Source organism: Cetorhinus maximus, chromosome 8, assembly GCF_964194155.1.
Source record: "Cetorhinus maximus chromosome 8, sCetMax3.hap1.1, whole genome shotgun sequence".
Taxonomy (NCBI): Eukaryota; Metazoa; Chordata; class Chondrichthyes; order Lamniformes; family Cetorhinidae; genus Cetorhinus; species Cetorhinus maximus.
Genome location: NC_135886.1, coordinates 64,500,920 through 64,521,311, shown reverse-complemented (window position 1 = coordinate 64,521,311; position 20,392 = coordinate 64,500,920). Strand labels below are relative to the sequence as shown.

Sequence of the window (20,392 nt, the reverse complement as noted above, 5' to 3'; positions counted from 1 at the left end):
TGACAAAAAAATCTGGAGTGGAGCCCAAAGGTGGATGGATGCCCAAATATGTCATCTTTCCAGCAACTCATGCAACAAAGCCAGTACCAAACGTGGCGCTTCGCATTCCTTTGGACTCAACCAAGGAGTTTGAGGGGGGGACCCTTAAGTTTACACAGCCCAGGCTTCCACCCTGAAGTGGACACTCGAGTTTCATTGCAGGGCTCTAATACAACAGGAGAGACAACAGTTACGAGTTAATATAGAGTTGACCATCACAGCGCAAACCATCATCTTACGAGACGAAGGCTGCCACTGCATACTTACTGATATTCACGTTGGAAATTTTGAAACCTGGTCCAATAGGGTTTCACATGCTATGTTTCCCACTTGAAATCTAGATTGTACTTTTTCCATTCTCTCTTGCTCTTGTTTCTCCACGTTTCATTTCCGATTTCACCCCATTCTCTTTCATTTCCTAACACACATACTCTGTATCTCTTTTTACCTACAGTAATTTTCCATGTCTCATATTCACTTTCTCACATTGCCACTCTGACTCCCTCTCTGTCCTCTTCCTCCCAATTTCTCCCTCACTCCATCGCACTTTTCCTGTTAGACACACTTGTCACTGATTCATGGAGCTAAGGCTCCACTGCAGTTAAATCCACATATAAGGAGTCGATGGTGTTTACAAGAGAGTTTTGCCTGATTCGCTATTTCCTGCCTTGGGGCTTTGAACAACTTTGGTTGTTCAACAGCTAAGTTTCACAGCAGGCTAATAATGATCAATCACAAATGAATCCACAAAACAGACAAATAAACTAGTTTATCTTCAGGCCAGTCCATACTAGAATGGTTGGCATATAAAAATCAATGGATACACTTCCACATGTTTCCTGTTCATCACAAGACAAATATGGACAAGACCGTTCAGCCCATCTTGGTTCATCATCCAGAAAAACCCTACACTTCCCCTTACTCAAATACAGCACTTAAAGTCATGTGGTGTTGTTTTTGCCTCTACCACTCTCAAAGAAGTCCAATTTTGTGTGTTAATCACTCAATGTGAAGAACCTCCAGACACCTATCCCTACTCCATCGCTTCTTTCCAATGTTTGAGTTTCCATGCTATCAGGGTGCTTGTCCAACATCAAAAGTTGAATGAGTCAGAACTCATCAGGAAGACTCAAACCAGCATCTTCAGCCTCCACTATATCAGTTACTACACATTCCATCCCCCTCCTCACTCACTGTCTTAGAGCTTGATGTTCTGTACAACTGAGATGAGGTTTAAATCCTGTTTCCTGTCTGCCATCTGGACTTGCGTCTCCTGATCCTACTCTAATGGTTTTGCTTGAAGTTATTTTCTAGATTCGCCTTTTTTAATACGTTTATTATCGACATATACCTCAATAAGGTAGATTTTTTTGTCTTCATCACTTGGTCAAATGTAACTCCTCCTCTATCCTTCAACCAATTGCTTTTCTATTCACAAATCCCTTCATTCATGCGCTGGCTCTGTGAAAGAGCAATCAAACTCAGTCCCACAGCCTCGTTTGTTGGCTGTCAACCTCTTTTTCATCTTCAATTACCTATCCAACTCCCTTTTAAAACTATTTATGGAATCAGCTTCCACTACCTTTTTAGATAGAGCATTTGTTTTATTCTTTCATGGAATGAGAGTTGCTAGCAAGGCCAACATTTGTTGCCCATCCCTAATTGCCTTTGAGAAGGTGATGGTGAGCCACCTTCCTGAACTGCTGCAATACATCTGGTACAGATACACTTACAGTGCTATCAGGAAGGGAGTTACAGGATTTTGGTACAGTGACAATGAAGGAACAGCGATATAGTTGGCAGCAGTGTGTACTCTGCACAAGATGCACTGCAGCAACTCACCAAAGCTCGTTCAAACCTGTAGCCTCTGCCACCTAGAAGGACAAGGCAGCAGACATAATGGGAACACCACTACCTGAAAACATCACCCTGACTTGGAACTAACATACATACAAACATACAAATTAGGATGTTCATACGTCCATGTATATGCTAGTTCCAAGTCAGGATAGTGTGTGGCTTGCTGGGGAATCTGCAGGTGTGGTGTTCCATTACATCTGCTGCCCTTGTCCTTCTAAGTGGTAGAGTTTACAGCTTTGGAAGGAGCCTTGGTGAATTGCTACAATGCATCTTGTAGATGGTACACACTGCTGCCACACACGCATTGATGGTGGAGGGAGTGAATGTTTAAGTTGGTGGAAAGGATGCCGATCAAGGGGGCTGCTTTGTCCTGGATGGTGTCGAGCTTCTTGAATATTGTTGGAGCCACACTGATCGAGGCAAGTGAAAAGTATTCCATCGTGCTCCTGACTTGTGCCTTGTGGTGGACAGGCTTTGGGGAATTAGGAGGTGAGTTACTCACTGCAGAACTCCTAGTCTCTGACCTGTTCTTGTAGCTACAGTTTTTATATGGTTGGTCCAGTTCAGTTTCTGGTTAATGGTAACCCCCAGGATGTTGATACTGTCGGGTTCAGCGATGGTAATACCATTGAATGTCAAGGGGAGATTGCCGGGCACTTGTGTGGTGCGAATGTTACTTGCTACTTATCAATCCAAGGTTAATTTAGGTTATCAACCTAAATGTTGCCCAGGTCTTGCTACATGTGGACATGGACTGCTTCACTATCTCAGGAGTTGAAAATGGTGCTAAGCATTGTGCAATCGTCAGTGAACAACCCCACTTCAGGCCTTATGGATGGAGGGAAGGTCATTGATGAAGCAGCTGAAGGTGGTTGGTCCTAGGACATTACCCTGAGGAATTCCTGCAGCGATGTCCTGGGTCTAAGATGATTGGGGTCCAACAACCACAACATGCTTTGAGATAGGTATGACTCCAACCAATGTTAGCCCCCGATTCTCATTGGCTTCAATTTGTTAGGGCTCCTTGATACCACTTTCAGTCAAATGCTGCCTAGGTGTCAAAGGCAGTCACTTTCACCTCAAGTTCAGGTCATTGTCCATGTTTAGACCAAGGTTGTAATAAAGCCGGGAGCCGAGTAGCCCTGTCAGAACCCAAACTGAGCATCAGTGAGCTAGTTATTGCTGTATAAGTGCTGCTTGAAAGAACTGCCAAGGTCACCTTCCATCATTTTGCCGATGGCCAAGTTGAGGCTGATGGTATGGTAATTGGCTTGGATTTGTCCTTTTTGTGGATATTCATGGGCAATTTTCCACATAGTCAGGTAGATGTCAGTTTTGTAACTGTACTGGAACAGCTTGGCTCAGGGCACTGCTTGTTCTGGAGGACAAGTCTTCAGTACTACAGCCGGGATGTTGTCAGGGCCCATAGCCTTTGCAGTATCCAATGCCTTCATCCATTTCTTGATATCACGTGGAGTGAATCGAATTGGCTGAAGATTTGCATCTGTGATGCTGGGGACCTCAGAAGAAGGCCAAGATAGATCATTTACTTGCACTTCTGGCTGAAGATGGTTGCAAATGCTTCAGCCTTATCTTTTACATTGATGTGCTGAGATCCCCACCCCATAATCCCCCACTGAGGATGGAGACATTGGTGAAGCCTTATCCTCCCCCTCTTAGTTGTTTAACTGTCCACCACCATTCAGGACTGGACGTGTCAGGACTGCTGGTTGAGCAAGCCAGAGACCTTGACGAATAATCAAGAAAATGAGGCCAAATCCCACCATAGCAGTGTTAAAAAAACAAATTAAATTTTCAAAAGTGTTCATGAAGGTGTCAGATTGTCATGAAAACCCAACTAGCTCATTAATATCCTTTAAGGAAGGAAATCTGCTGTCCTTACCAATATATGATTCCACTCCCACATGGACACATTGAAAACTTATGGCACAGAAGGTAGCTATTCAACTCATCATGTCTCTGCTAGTCAAAAAAATCTATCCAGCCGAATCGCACTTTCCAACCTTTGGTCCATAACCCTGTAGGTTATGACACTACAAATGTTTTTTTTTTAAAATGCGATGAGGGTTTCTGACTCTGCTCTCCTTTCAGGCAGTGAGTTCCAGATCCCTGTGGGTGAAAAAAAATTCTCAACTCCCTTCTGATTCCTATCAATGTGGTTGTCTCTTAGCTGCCCTCTGAAGTGGCCTGGCAAGCTCAAACCACATCTTGAAGGCCACCACCACCTTCTCATGGCAGCTCAAAATAGGCAATAAATGGCAGCCTGATTGGAAAAAACAGTGGCACCCAGTTAGAAACTGTAAACAAAGTCAACATTGCAAAAGTTAAAACATGAATATTATCTTTATATAGTCACTCCATTCAGCGCAATGAGGGGATACACAATGACTTTGACTTCTGAGGTAGCAGGGACACATCAAATGCAGCAGGAAAACAACCAACACGTTTTTCTTCTGAAGAAGAGTCATACGGATTCGAAACTTTAACACTTTTTTTCTCTCCACAGATGCTGTTAGGCCCGAGTTTTTCCAGCATTTTCTGTTTTTGTTACATTTTTCTACTGTAATGGTTTCTTCTTGCCATGTCATCAAACCACATTTTCTGATGAAACACTCTTGTTCCTGTCAAGTGACAACTCTTGTAGAGCGGTAAAACTGCCAGAAAACAATCCTTCCCTTTCTGGAAGATTATACAGCAAGGTCCAATTCTGTCACTGGCTATATTTTAACTTCAGCTTTTGGATGATCACACAGATCCGATTTCCGTTTATAATAGCATTGAAGATCAAAGATGATTTACCCAGGAAACCCAAAAGGCAGATAGACAGAAACTATGGATTAGAACACCTAACCTCACGATAATTTTCTTTTTGTTAGCCATACAGAAATAGTTTTAAGAACATCTAAACCACGGAGGACTCCAGTCTTTTCTTGATGTGGTGTGAATACTGTACAGTATAAGCAAGCAGTGAAGGATAGAACTGAAACCTAATCTTTACACACCTATCAAATTTAATTCACAGAAGCACACATTACAAACCTCTAAACTGACCCCTAAAGTTAGCCAGTACATTTTCAGCCCGCTCCTGTATGTGGGAGCACAAGTGAATCCCCAGTTCATGCCCACCACCTGAATACAATTAAACGCTCGATTAACAAATTGACACACTTAACTTGGGTCCGGTGCAATTTGACCATAGCCAAGGCTTAAGGGACACTCAATTATACTGTTAGTATTTCTTGAAAAAAGAAACCGCTCAGCTGTACCTAAAACTGCATTCTTACAGCTTCATTCTACAAGGTGTTTTATTTTAATTAAAATCACCACCAGTCTTGCAGCAAGGCTAGAAAAATATGATATTTAAAAAGCTAACAGAATAAATGATATTTCTTAAAATCAAACCACTTTTATCACCATAGTAAGCAATCTAGCTTTCAGCTAGAGCAATAAGGTGCTGTGAATTCAAAGTTCACTAAGCTACAAAACTAAATGGAATTATTAATCAATCATAACACAAGGTCAGGTCAGTCTATCTATTGTCATAAACACTTGGAATGTGTCTGTCACTGCAGACATTACACATTGTAAAAAAAAATCAACAAATCATAGCTCAGCAACCTTTAAAAAATATAAATAGAAAGGGAGAATGAAAGTGTCATACATGTCCTGCTGATTTTTCAAACCTTGTGATAAGGTGCAGAGCCAAACCTGCTGCCAACCTGAAGAAACTGCTACTAGTATCTTATTAACTTCACTATCTAGTTAGAACAAATCCCACTGTGATTATCTGAGGGACAAGTTACCATCTAAGCATCACAACCATGCTCCAGACTAGTGTCAGCATTGTCACAGAGACATCAGCTGAAAGCATCTGATATGAACCCATACCTTACAACCAAATAGATAATGGCAGGTTTTAATTAAATGGAAATGCTCTGTTTGCATCCAAGGGGTCATTGCCAGGTAGGAGAAACAATGCTTATGGACATGGTTGGTGTATTTTTTTATTGGGATGTGAGCGTTGCAGGCAAGGCCAGCATTCATTCACCATCCCTGATTACCCTTGAGAAGGTGGTGGTGAGCTGCTTTTTTGAACCATTTCAGTCCACATGTTGTAGGAACACCAAATTTTTTTTTCTGTCGCGGTTTGATATTGAGTGTCTTGCTCAGCCATTTTAGAGGGTAGTTAAGTCATCCACATTGCTGTGGATCTGGAGTCACATGAACGTCAGACCAGCTAAAGATGGCAGCTTTCGTCCCCTGAACGGCTTTAGTGAACCAGGTGGGGTTTTACTACAGTTCAGTAGTTTCAAGATCATTATTAATCAGACCAGCATTTTGTTCAGGATTTGTTAATTATGGAATTTAAATTCCCCCAGCTTCCATGCTGGGATTTGAACTCATATCGCCAGAGCATTAGTCCAAACCTCTGGATTATTTGTCTAGTAACATGACCACTATGCTACCATCAGATGCAACAGATCAGGGCATGCTGTCTCTGTTGACTAGCCTGACCTCCTTCCTTGAAGTACCACTTAAAAGCATGACCAGCATGTTAGATGTTAGGCAGGCATTCACATATCTTAGCAGTGATATCAAATCTGCTGTCCCACCTTCAGGCAAGGTCTGGCCCATAAATCTGCAACTACAGGTGAAAGGCCCATGAGCGATCTCAGACCACCTACTGTGCATTCCTTAATTGGTCCACTTCTCAATTAAAGCCATCCCCAGAGGCAAACCTATTGGTGCCAATAATGAAGCAAGAGTAACAACAAAAAAATGAATAACTGACACAATTGCTAAAGAGAACCTAAGCGTCAACAGAATAAATAAAGACATAATGGAAAAATGGCTCATTTAGTTAACACGCTGATCTCCTTTAGATCAACTGGCTACCTAGTAGCTCTGAATGCCGATTTCACATCAACATCCTTAAAAAAATATCAACATCCCACATGCTATGAAGTTGGAAGCGGTGTGCAGGAATTCCAATTTCTCAGATGAATATTAAAATGAAGCTCCTGCCTACGTGAGGCAGGGAGCTTGAAAGCCATTGGATCCATCTCCAGAAATTCAGAATCAGTGCAAAGTGAGTGGAAGTCCAACTGAATGGAACTAGCACCCATTTTCCATCCTTGGCCACTCAATGAACACTGTGAGGACAAGGGGCCAAGTGGAAAAACTAAGTTCATGATCCTGAATAATTGACTGAGCAATGTGAGTGACGTCTCTCTTCCCAAAATATTTTTCAACTAACTCAACATGACAAATGTAAATTTGAAAGTCACAGACTTAATTTAAGAACGGGCACACAAAAGAACAGGACTGCTCCTGTAGAAGGCCTCACAAAATAATCCTGGCCACTGAAACTCCGAGAGCCCATCCCCAACCCTACACTCACCTTGATGGTGGCCGAGGTGGCCCGATATTGGCCAGCCTTAATCCGGTGAACTGCATCAGGGTGCCTGTCTGGTGCCCCACAGCGTGCTGACCCAGCGTAAATGAGGCCGGTGCCTGAAAATCATGGCTGCCTCTTCTCTGTGAGTACATGTGAGCTCCTGGTGCGCTCCGCCTGTTGGTCGCCCAAAAGTCAAAATCGACCCCATTAAATCTTGCCTTCCATATCTTGCCTCAGTTCCTACGCTAACAGGTTTCTGATTAAACAGTTTTCAATCACCATCCGTATTCAACGTTCAATAATCTTTAAACTATTGCTAACATTTCAATTCCTTCAATGGCAATCTGCAAATAAATGACTCTCCTTGCATGAAATAAAACAACTGAACATCAGTGCTTATTCACCATGCAAGAGTACTGTGAAAGTTAACTTACTAATGTAATGTACTAACTCTAACACCTTACCTGCTCTTTCTTAAGTTAATGGTATCTCCAAGTCATAAACAGCTTAAAAGAAAGTGACTAAGGTTTAGAACTTTATACCAAGTTTTGTTCAACATGCAATTATAGACTGGGTGGGGAAAGGATAATTCCAACTTAAAACAAAATGATGTGTATAGCTCTCTTGGTATGTGATGGGTTGAACGGTGGGATCAGATTGAAATTACTGAGATAAAAACAGGTTTGAATTTCCAAGAAAAAGTACTTTATTTAAGCTCCACAGTGCTAATTTAAGGTGAATAAACATGACTGTTTTCAAAGAGTTAGCTTTGTTCTTCGCTTGATTTAAATAGAAGATTGAGTTAAATAGAAGATCGTTTGTTAATATATGACGAGATTATATGAACGTCACTTAAATGTTCATCTTTCCTTAATAAACTTGCTTAATAGTATTAACTTAAAACAAGGTCCAAGTGGCACTCTGTCCCTGCTTCCGAAGGACCAGGTGGCACTCTGTTCTCAAAGGTCAGAATAAGAGCTTGTAAGATATGTTTAGTAGCTAAATTCGAAAAGGGTCTGCCATTGTTTTCCTGGGTACATTAAAAGTGTGCCTAGCTCTGTCAGCCTCAATAGAAATTAGTGGAGAAACGAGTTGAGACTCAACCACAAGAGAAGAAAGCCCTAGATTATTTGGCCTAAGTTAGCAAAGACCCAAAAATGTAACTTTGCAAGGCTCTGCGGCTAGCATGGAACACAGATAAGGCTCTAATATTGCAATTATTGAGATATCTCAACGAATGCTTGCTGCAAGCAGGGCTCTGTACCAGGAATGGAACCTTGAAATTAAGTCCACCAAGCTGAGTTGATTTCACACGAAAGGCAGAAAGATGATCACTGCTGATTACAGAGTGGTGTCACACAGCAGTAGGGGTACATTCAGCCTCCATTATGAGGTGACTGATCCCTTTCAGCCCTTAGTTGGAGTAATGTACCCAATGTTTAAGCACGTTAGATGTTGACTGCAGTGGGCCCCAACCCAATCTGCTGAATGAGCCTTGGTGCTAGTGCCAATAATTCCAGAATGAGTCTTTTCAAGGGTTATGGGAAATTAATTGTGCTCACAAATTAAACAATTTCTGACATGCAGAGTAAGGTGTTGCTGACTCAGAATGTTAGTAATGGGATGTACAATTAATGTAAAGCTCTGATCTCATTTTGGTGCATGAAGAGAATTAATGCTGATTTGTCATCTCTGCTCTCTTGTTGAACTCATTACTTGTTTCAAGAAGTTTGGCATGTGTTGTGCAATTCTTGTCCATCAACAGTTTAATTCTGAAAATAAACTACATATACATGTTCAAACCAGTAAATAAAGGAGAAGGAAATGGCACAGAACCCGAGAGTCATTACAGGGGAAGAAAATCTGCAAAATAAAATTAGGAAGGGTGTATGGTGAGAGAAACTGCAACTTGCACAAGTCTAGATATGATTAAAGAAAAAAGACTTGCATTTCTGCAACATCTTTCACAAGCCCGGGAGTGGACAATGAACCCATGACTTTCTGACTCAAGAAGCACAGTGTAAACACTGAACTAGGGAATCTTAGAATCCACAGGAGGAAGCCAGTCGGACCATCCAATGTGTACTGGTATTTTAAAAGAGCTTTCCAATTAGTCCCAGCCCTTGCACCTGACCCATCGTCCTGTAAATTTCACCTTTTCAAGGAATGTCCAATTCCCTTTTGAAAGTAGAAACTAACTCTGCATCCACCACCATTTCTGGTCGTTCATTCCAGATCATCATAGCTTGCTACTTCAGAAGATTTCTCATTACCCAAGGCCCTCAACATTTCTATTTCCAATTATCTCAAATCTGTGTCCTCTAGTTATCAATCCACTTGCCAATGGAAACAGTTTTTTCCTTGCATACCTCATCAAAACCCTTCATAGTTTTGAACATCTCTTTTAAATCATCCCATATCCTTCTCTGCTCTAAAGAGAACAACCCCAGCTTTTCTAGTCTCTCCACATGACAGAACTCTCAGATCCCTGGTCCCAACTTAATGAATCTCTTCTGAACCCTCTCCAAGGCCCAGGCATTCTTTCTGAAGCATGGTGCTTGGAATTGGGACACAATTACTTAACAATGACGTAAAGAGACTCGACCAATAAATGTCAGCTGTGGCTCAGGTGGTAGCACTCTCACCTCTGAATCAGAAGATTGTGCGTTTAAATCCCACTCCAGGACTTGAGCACAAAATCTAGGCCAACACTTGAGGGCGTGCTGCACTGTTGCGGACGCCATGTTTCAGATAAGACGGTATACCAAGGACCCAGCTGCCCTCTTGGGTGAATGTAAAAGATCCCATGGCATTATTTTCATTAAGAGCAGGGGAGTTATCTCTGGTGCCCTGGCCAATATTTATCCCTTAACTAACTTCACAAAAACAGACTAGCTGGTCATTGTCATATTGTTGTTTATGGGAGCTTGCTGTGTGCAGTTTAGCTGTCGTTCTTCTAACATTGCAACCCTAACACTTCCAAAAATTATTTTATTGGTTGTAAATTTCTTTGGGACATCTGATGATCAGAAAAAGGTGCTGTATCAATCTAAGTCTGTTTACTTAATTCTAGCAGAACATTTGTGGTCAAACGTTTATTGCAACAGTACTTCTTTAAATATAGGATTTCTAGTTATTCTTTCACCAATAAACTTTAACAGAATCTAAACTTGTCAAACTGGAAAAATCTACATAAAGCTGTGTGTAAAAATAAGCCCACGAATATAAATACAAATTTTGTCAAGAGTCTGGTCTTGTAACTTGTTTATAGTCATGGAATATAGGAACATAGGGGCAGGAGTAGGCCAATCAGCCTGTCCAGCTTGATCCACCATTCAACTAGATCATGACTGATCATCTACCTCATCACCACTTTTCTGCAATATCCCCGTATCCCTTGATGCCATTAGTATCCAGAAATCTATCAATTTCTGTTTTGAACATGCTCAGTGTTAAGCTTCCACAGTCCTCGGGGTAGAGAATTCCAAAGATTCACCAGCCTCTGAGTTAAGAACTTTCTCCTCATCGCAGTCCCAAATGGCTTGCCCCTTATTCTGAGGTTGTGTATTCTGATTCTAGACTCATCAGAAACGGGAAACATCGTATCTACATCTACCCTGTCACGCCCTGTAGGAATTTGCTAAGTTTCAAAGAGATCACTTCTCATTCTTCGAATCTCTAAAAAATACAAGCCCAGTTTCCTCAATCCCTCCTCATATGACAATCCTGCCATCCCAGGGATTAGTCTGTTGTACGCTTTCTATGGCAAATATATCCTTCCTTAGATAAGGAGGCCAAAACTGTGCACAATTCTCCAGGGGCAGTCTCACCAAGGCTCTATACAATTGCAACAATTTATTTGTGTACTCAAATCCCCTGGCAATGAAGACCAACATACCATTTGCCTTCCTAATTGCTTTCAGCATGCTAGCTTTTAGTGACTCATGAACAAAGCCATCCAGGTCCCTTTGGACACCTGCACTTCCCAACAATTCACCATTTAAGAGATAATCTGCCTGTTTTTTCTACCAAAGTGGACAACTTCACATTTTTCCATTATATTCCAACTGGAACGTTCTTGCCCATTCGTTTAGCCTGTCCGAGTTCCCTTGAAGCCTCCTCACAACTGACATTCCCACCTAATTTTGTGTCATCAGCAAATTTGGAAATATTACATTTGGTCCCCACATCCAAATCATTCACATAGATTGTGAACAGCTGTGACCCCAGCACTGATCCTTGCGGTATCCCACTAGTAACAGCCTGCCAACCTTAGAATAGCCCGTTTATTCCTACTTTCCGCTTTCTGTCTGTTAACCAGTTCTCAATCTATATCAGTATCCTACCCCCAATCCCATACTCTCTGTTTACTATCCTCCTGTGTGGGACCTTATCAAAACCTTCTGAAAATCCAAATACAGTACATCCACTGGTTCTCCTTTATCTATGCTACCAGGTAACATCGTCAAAAAGCTCCAACAAGTTTGTCAAACATGATTTCTCTTTCATAAATTCATGTTGACTCTGCTCAAACATATTATTTTCTAAGTGTCCACTTATCACATCTTTTATAAAGATTCTAACATCTTCCCAAATACTGACGTCAAACTAACAGGTCTGTAGTTCTCAGTTTCTTCCTTTCTCCCTTCTTAAATAGTGGGGTTACATTTGCTACTTTCCAGTCTGCAGGAACCTTTCCAGAATCTATAGAATTTTGAAAGATAACCACCAATGCACCCACTATCTCTATAACAGCCTCTTTCAATACTCTAGGATGTAGCTCATCAGTTCCAGGGATTTATCAACCTTCAATCCAATTTTTTTTTTTTGAGTACTACCTCCTTATTAATACTCATTTTCACAAGCCTCCTGGTTCCCTAGTATTTTTAGGAATTTTCTTTATCTTCCTACATGAAGACAGGCACAAAGTATTTGTTTAGTTTCTTTACCATTTCCATATTCTCCATTATAAATTCTCCAGTCTCCAACTGTAATGGACCCATATTTGTGCTTGCTAATCTTACCCTTTTCACATACCGGCCATTGGATTTAGACAATGTAAGAATCTCTGGAGGGTATAGATTCTTATCTTCTTCATCTAAAGAATCAATGCTAATTGTATTCTTTTAATTCACCTAACAGCTTTTCTGAAATTTTTTCATTCACATCTAATGAATCTTCATTTATACCACAAAGAATAGCTTTTTGAACAATAGGTTGCATCAAATAATTGTCCTTGCCATTTTGCCACACCTAACCAATTTCATCATCTCCTTCACCCCTCTCCCAAGCCACTCCCTCCCTCCCATGCCATCCCCAACCCATTCCTTCCATCCTTCTCATGCCATTCCCATCCGGCTCTTGCCATTCCCATCCGGCTCTTGCCATTCCCATCCGGCTCTTGCCATTCCCATCCCTCACAAGGTAACTTGAATGTTGGCTCCCCTGTTATTGTTCTCCACCAAGTCCTCTCCCACCCTGCTGCCACCAGCACAGCCATTGGCAGCCACACAGCCGCACATGCATCACACACTCCAGTCCTCCACATGTCCCATGTGTGCCAGGCACCACCTATCAAACAAGCCTACCAAGCAATCAAAACAGTCCGGACAGACAAAAACTGAGTATTATTATAGATTAAAATTTGTTGAGGAAACTGTGCTACTTGTATATTCACTATAACCATCTTCTAAAACAAAACCAAAGAGTTTGATACTTACTCCACGGAGTTACCTGCCATTTCTAACAGAACGGAAGAATTTTGAACACACAAACTGGTGTCATAGTCAGACTTGCATGGTTGCTGACTGACAGCTCGCAATATATATATATATATTTACATTGAGTTATAAAAAGCCTGCTGCAATATGAGGAGCACAGCAAGTCATTTTTCTGTTGCTAAGCTATGAGGTCACAATGGATGCAACTGGTTTTAAGCTTGTTGTCCTCCTGAGGTCATACGTACCACTGCAGTGCACAGATTTAGCTCAATTCTTACTACACATAAAATTGATACTACAGTTCAAAATTACGGCAGTAGAACAAGCAGAAGTATCCACAATAAAACTATGCTTCTAATTTGCTGCAACAACTTGTATATACACACATACATGGATTTAGCTTCCTGCACACAGAACAAAGAAATGAACATGGTGGTCTATTTAAATAAGAAAGAGCTTGCATTCACATAGCGCCATGCACGACCTCAGGACATCCAAAAGCCTTTCACAGTCAAGATGAAATGGAGTGCTTCTTTTTACGTACAGTTGCTGTTGCGATGGAGGCGAACATGGCAGCCGATTACACCAGCTCCCACAATTAGATAAATGAACAGATAATCTGTTTTTTTCTCGAATGATGCTGGCAGTGTTTGTGATTGTATATTCACACTGGAAAAATCCACTGGTCTACAGACCACACTACCATTATCAATCAGCATTATCCTGCTTAATTTAAACTTTGTAAAATGGCCTTGAGGAACATCACAGAGTGCTCAACAGAGTTGTACAAGCCAGTACTGGGGATTTAAGGACTACCCCGACTCAGAAAATGAAGTGAGCAGCACAGGTACAACTGCCAAACTGCATGAGTGGGTTAATACAACCAACGTTGTGCATCAGCCATGGCTCAGTTGGTAGCACACTCTCCGCTGAATCACAAGGTTCCAGGTTCAAATCCTCTCCAGGGCATATGCAGAAAAATCCAGTGTAGTACTGAGAGAATACTGCACTGCCTGAGGCGTTACCTTTCAGGTGACATGTTAAACCATCTGCCTGCTCGGGTGGATGTGAAAGATCCCATGGCATTATTTTGAGAAGAGAAGGGGAGTTATCTGCAGCGCCCTGGCCAATATTTATCCCTCAATGAGCAACCCAAAAAAACAGATTATCTGATCATTATCACATTGCAGTTTGTGGGATCTTGCAGTGCGCAAATTGGCTGCTGTGTTTCCTAGGTTACAACAGTGACTACACTTAAAAAGTACACAATTGCCTGTAAAGTCCTTTAAGACATCCGGTGGTCATGAAAAGCACGATATAAATGCGTGTCTTTCTTTCTTTCATCAAATTGAATCAGGCAGATTTGAGGATTTCAGAAAACTCCAGAACTGCTCCAAGTAGAGGTGGATACAAAAACTGAAACAAAACAGAAAAATCTGGAATCACAAAGCATTCACTGAGCATCCAAAACAAATTAAAACTTTGGGTTGGGAGCTGGGAAACAAATAACAGTAACAAAGAGAACATTCTCTGATCGGCAGGATGTGACAAGTGGCGTTCCTTTGGGATCTGTACTGGGACCTCAGCTTTTCACTGTATATATTGAAGAGCTGGCTGAAGAAATAGAGAGTTGTATATCCAAATTTGCAAATGGCACAAAGTTGTGTAGATGGGAGCAGGATGTTACTAAGTGACAGACAAGTGAGTGGGCAAAGTTAAAACGGATGCACTTCAATGTGGGGAAGTAGGAGATCATCCACTTTGATCAAAGAAAGACAAATTGGAATATTTTCTTCATGCTGAAAGACTAGGAGGTGTGCCAGAGCAAAGAGATTTGGGTGTTCATGTATACAAGTCACTAAAACTTGATGTACAAGTACAAAAAGCAATCCAAAAGGCAAATGGAATGTCGATCTTTATCTTGTGGCAGCTGGAATATAGAACAGTGGAAGCGATGTTTCATGCAGAACCTTGGGCAGTCCCTACTTGAAGTTCTTTGCCCAAGCTTTGGCAACCACACCAGGGGAAAGATACATTGGCCTTGGAGAGGGTGTGACAGATTCAATAAAATTATATCAGCATTTAAAGGACAAGGGCAGCAGATGCATGGGAGCACCATCACCTGTAAGCTTCCCTCCAAGACACTCACTATCCTGGCTTGGAACTATATCCCATTCCTTCAGAATCGCTGGGTCAAAATCCTAGAACTCCCTACCTAACGGCACTGTGGGTGGAACTGCAGTGGTTCATGAAGGCAGCTCACCATCACCTTCTCAAAGGGGTAGGCAATAAAAATACAGGCCTGGCCAGCAGTGCCCACACATTGATAGGACAAAGAAAAAAAAGGTTAAATCATGAGAACGGATTGCATAAGCTTGGTTTGAAGTTCTGTCAGTATCAGAAGGTTGAGAAGTGATCCAATCAAGTTGTTTAAAATGATAAAGGGATACACGGGAACTATTTCCTTTGTTTGTGGGGAGGGGGTGGAAAAGAGTCCACAACAAGAGGGCACAATCTTAAAATTACAGCTAGGTCATTAAAGAGTGAAAACAGGAAGCATTTTTTCACACAAAAGTCAGTGGAAAATCAGAACTCTCTCTTCCAGCTGATCGTGGATACAGAGGGTCAATTGAAAATTTGAAAGACTGAGATTGTTAGATTCTGTTAGATAAGTGTAGCAATTATAGTTTAGATTAATGTAGGACTGTAGCTTTAAGAATAATCCTGTGTTGTAAGATCACATGATTGTTGTAAACCAATGAGTTATCAGCACTGGGAACCTCTAGTAGTGAGCTCTTCTTTAGCTATGGAGTTTGGTGCACATGTGCAGTTACTGCTGCTGTCTTGTAAATAAAGTTAAATGTGTCCACTAAGAAAAGTTGTCGGAAAGATCAACTCTATAACAAACTGGCTATGAGGATAAATCAGATTTGTGCCTTGTGCCTTGCCCAGCAATTGTGAGTATCTAAGTTCATTAAAAACAAAAGATATACTCATCCAAAATACCACAGTTTGGCAGAATTGATCCCTTTGAGCCAGCCACAGACAATTGGTCTCAACATATAGAACGTCTTGTGTTCTACTTTCAAGCCAACAAAATCACAGGGGAGGAAAAGAGAGCGATTCTCCTGAGTATTTGTGGGAGCAAGACCTACAGTTTAATTCAAAGTTTGATGGCCCCGAGTGCCCCAGATTTGAAGACTTTCAGTGAATTAGTAGACCTCGCTAAGGGACATTTCCCTCAGTCACAATGCAGAGGTTTAGGTTCAATTCCCAGAATAGAGCGCCGAGGGAAACCACTGGTACCTACATGGTGAAATTAAAGCAACTAACAGAATATTGTGATTTTGATGAAACCCTGAATGACATGCTCAGGGACCGTTTAGTACGTGACGTGCAGAAACACTATTCAGCGAAGATTGCTGCCTAAAGTGAATCTTGATTTTAAGAAAACAGAAATAGTGCTAGCGATGAAAAGCGCTGTAAAGGATGTACAAGCAATTCAAGGGCTGCAAAATGGTGCCGTTCTCCTAGTTGGGCGGGGACAGTCAGCCAAAAGTGGTATGAAAAGCTGTGACTCCAATGGGAAACAGTCCCCTCTAACCGAAAAATGAGAGGAAACAGCTTAGCAACAAAGTCAAAAACTAATTTTTTTCAACATGGAAACAATCATTCTTCTAGCAATTGGCAAATTAAAAAAGTAGAGTATTATTTTTGTCACAGAAGTGGACACAATGAGACATTGCAAAGCGAGATTTAAAGAGGCTTTCAGACAACAAACAAAGTCCAATGATGTGAGCAGATAATGAAGTCATGGGTAGCTCAACTACTGAACCAAAGCAAGTTGAGATTTCACCTGAGAGAAGTTTGGTCAACAGTGAAATTAAAAAGGAGGCCGAGACTAAATTTTGTGGTAAAAAGAAGACACGTAGAAAGAGGATGCAGAATTACTGATGAGGCGCCGTCTTTGGGCACGGCTAAGTCTGATACTTCCCAATTTGGAGGAGAAGGTGGAGAAAGGTCAAGGGAACCAAAAAGCGACTCATGATTTGCATAGGCGTAAGCGACTTGGAGAAGCAGTATATGGAAAGAATTTCGGTGGAGGACCAAAGTGGTTACCTGGTATAGTAAGTTCAGTGATTGGACCATTGTCATACCACGTGGAAGTGGAGGTCTGGATCACCCATAAGCACGTGGATCATTTAAGAGAAAGGGAGATACCCCAACAAAATGATGTTCCACCTGTAACCATTGCTGAACCTGTGGTTCCTGTTGAAGTTGCTCAACTAAGGACAGACATGCCCGATGTCTCTGTCAGAGTGAAAGACACTGAACTGCATGTGCCTAATGAGATTACCTGCTGTTAATGCGGTTCCAGAGAATGTGTTTCCTGCAAAAGAATTGGAAGTCATAGAGCTATGACGTTCTTACGGATCAGGAAACCACCTGAAAGACTGAACTTGTAATTTCATGACCTGTGTAAATATTATAATGCCATGAGATAAATATCCTTGTAAATACAAAATGTACAGAAAAGTTAAAAGGGGGAGGAATGTAGTAATTATAGTTTGGATAAACATAGGACTGTAGCTTTAAGAATAACCCGGTGTTGTAAGATCACATGGTCTGTGTAAACCAACGGGTTATCAGCGTGGGGAACTGTCAGTAGTGAGTTCTTCTTTAGCTATGGAGTTTGATGTACACGCATAGTTGCTGCTGCTGTCTTGTAAATACAGTTAAATGTGTCCACTAAGAGAAGTTGTCTGAAAGATCAACTCTATAACAATAAGGTTAACGAGGGTTCTGGAACCACGGTGTGTAAATGGAGCCAAGATGCATTTCAACCATGCTCTAAATGAATGGTAGAAAAGACTGGAGGTGCTGCTTTTCCAATATTCAAGATAATCCCAGAATCAATTCTACGACATCAGTCGGACAGGAGTAACAGAATTCTATGAGGGGCATACTGTACTTTACTGAATTTTGCAGTCAGTACTGTCATCTTTTACGGCTTTAACTTAATTAGTATCCTCACTCCAAAGAGCCAGGAGGTCATCTCAAATAGGGAATGAAAAGAATTTCACACAGGTCGAACTGGAGGGGGTGGGGGAGGTCAGTTGGCAATGAGGAGGAAGAGCAGGTGCAGAAGCTTTGCTCTGTTCTCTTGACTAGTTTCTAATGGTTGGGCCACTGTCAAACAGAGTCTGGATATCACTCATTCACATATCATCTTGATAAAATAGAGCTTTTCACACCCATTGCTTCTGGATTTCAAGTTTGGAGTCAAAGAGGTTGCAACAGTATTGTGAATGCAGTCTTTTTAATTAGTTGGAGAAATGCAGCCAGTATCACAGTTGACTTTGCCAACACTTGTCCAGCCATGAAAAATAGCTTAGTGTTCTCGCAGTTCCATGCACATTGGCAAGGGCAAAGGTCAGCTGACCCCTCAATTCAATTTTGTATTACCAGAAAGTGACCATTTCAGGTTCATACTTCACAAGTTATATTTATAGTTCATAAGTTCGTATCGTGTGACAAATGTGTTCATCTCTAGTATTATAAACAGTAAAAAAAAACCTTTAATTCTAAAATTAAATAAACAATGAAATTCACGTTGAACATTCATGCAACTTACCTCAACCCCATTTTCCTGGTTTTGCTCATATCCCTTAATATCCTCTCAGGCTTGGAAGTCCAATTGCCTCTATCACAGCCTTTGGGGAGAGAGTTTCAGATTTCCACTGCCCTTTGTGTGATAAAGTGCTCCCTGATTTCTCTCTACAACAGCCTAGCTCCAATTTTAAGATTGTGCCCCCTTGTTCTGGACTTACCCACTGGAGGGGATGGTTTCTCTTCATCTACTTCATCGATTTTTATTGAAATTCTCAGCACCAGTGATAGTGCTCTCGCCTCTGGGAGAACAGAAGAACAGTAGCCAACAAAGCCAGGCGGACATTGGGGGGAAGAGAGGGTGGAGATGGTTGGGTGTGGGGGACGGCTAGACCAAGGAAGAGAGGGGAGGAGAGAGTTGGGGGGGGGGGGGGGGGGGCGGAGGCTGAGAAGAGGGTTGGGGGAGACCAAGAGAGGGGGAGGAGGGGAAAGAAAGAGGCCCAACAAGTGGGGGGGAGAGGCCAAGTGAGAGGGGGGGGTGCAGACAGAGGCGGGGGAGAGAGACTGAGAGGGGGGGTGGGGTGAAGGGGACCGACATGGCATGGCGGGGGGGGGAAGCGGGGGGAACGAGGTCGGGGGACGAGGCTGAGAAGTGGGGGGTGGTGGAGACCAAGAAGGGAGGGGGGGACAGAAAGAGAGGGACGGTAGACAGAGGGAGGGGGGAGACCGAGAGAGAAAGAATGGGGGACAAGGGAGCAAGCGAGCCGGAAGGGGAGGGAGGGAGCGAGCCGGAGGGGGAGGGAGGGAGGGAGGGAGCGAGCCGGAGGGGGAGGGAGGGAGGGAGGGAGGGAGGGAGCGAGCCGGAGGGGGAGGGAGGGAGGAGGGAGGGAGGGAGCGAGCCGGAGGGAGGGAGGGAGGGAGCGAGCCGGAGGGGGAGGGAGGGAGGGAGGGAGCGAGCCGGGGAGGGGAGGGAGCGAGCGAGCGAGCGCGGCGCCGCCGGGGAGGGATGGGGAGGGAGCGAAGCGAGCGCGCGCGCCGGGGAGGGAGGGAGGGAGCGAGCGAGCGCGCGCGCCGGGGAGGGAGGGAGGGAGCGGCGCGCGCGCCGGGGAGGGAGGGAGGGAGCGAGCGAGCGCGCGCGCCGGGGAGGGAGGGAGGGAGCGAGCGAGCGCGCGCGCCGGGGAGGGAGGGAGGGAGCGAGCGAGCGCGCGCGCCGGGGAGGGAGGGAGGGAGCGAGCGAGCGCGCGCGCCGGGGAGGGAGGGAGGGAGCGAGCGAGCGCGCGCGCCGGGGAGGGAGGGAGGGAGCGAGCGAGCGCGCGCGCCGGGGAGGGAGGGAGGGAGCGAGCGAGCGCGCGCGCCGGGGAGGGAGGGAGGGAGCGAGCGAGCGCGCGCGCCGGGGAGGGAGGGAGGGAGCGAGCGAGCGCGCGCGCCGGGGAGGGAGGGAGGGAGCGAGCGAGCGCGCGCGCCGGGGAGGGAGGGAGGGAGCGAGCGAGCGCGCGCGCCGGGGAGGGAGGGAGGGAGCGAGCGAGCGCGCGCGCCGGGGAGGGAGGGAGGGAGCGAGCGAGCGCGCGCGCCGGGGAGGGAGGGAGGGAGCGAGCGAGCGCGCGCGCCGGGGAGGGAGGGAGGGAGCGAGCGAGCGCGCGCGCCGGGGAGGGAGGGAGGGAGCGAGCGAGCGCGCGCGCCGGGGAGGGAGGGAGGGAGCGAGCGAGCGCGCGCGCCGGGGAGGGAGGGAGGGAGCGAGCGAGCG

The 20,392-nt window shown here is 43.8% G+C and overlaps 1 protein-coding gene across 2 annotated transcripts in view; it reads right to left on the bottom strand.

Moving 5' to 3' along the window:
* The window catches only part of klhl13 (kelch-like family member 13), a 219,399-nt gene that overhangs the window by 168,023 nt on the left and 30,984 nt on the right, over positions 1-20,392 (bottom strand). The gene's annotated exons all lie outside the window — the stretch shown is intronic.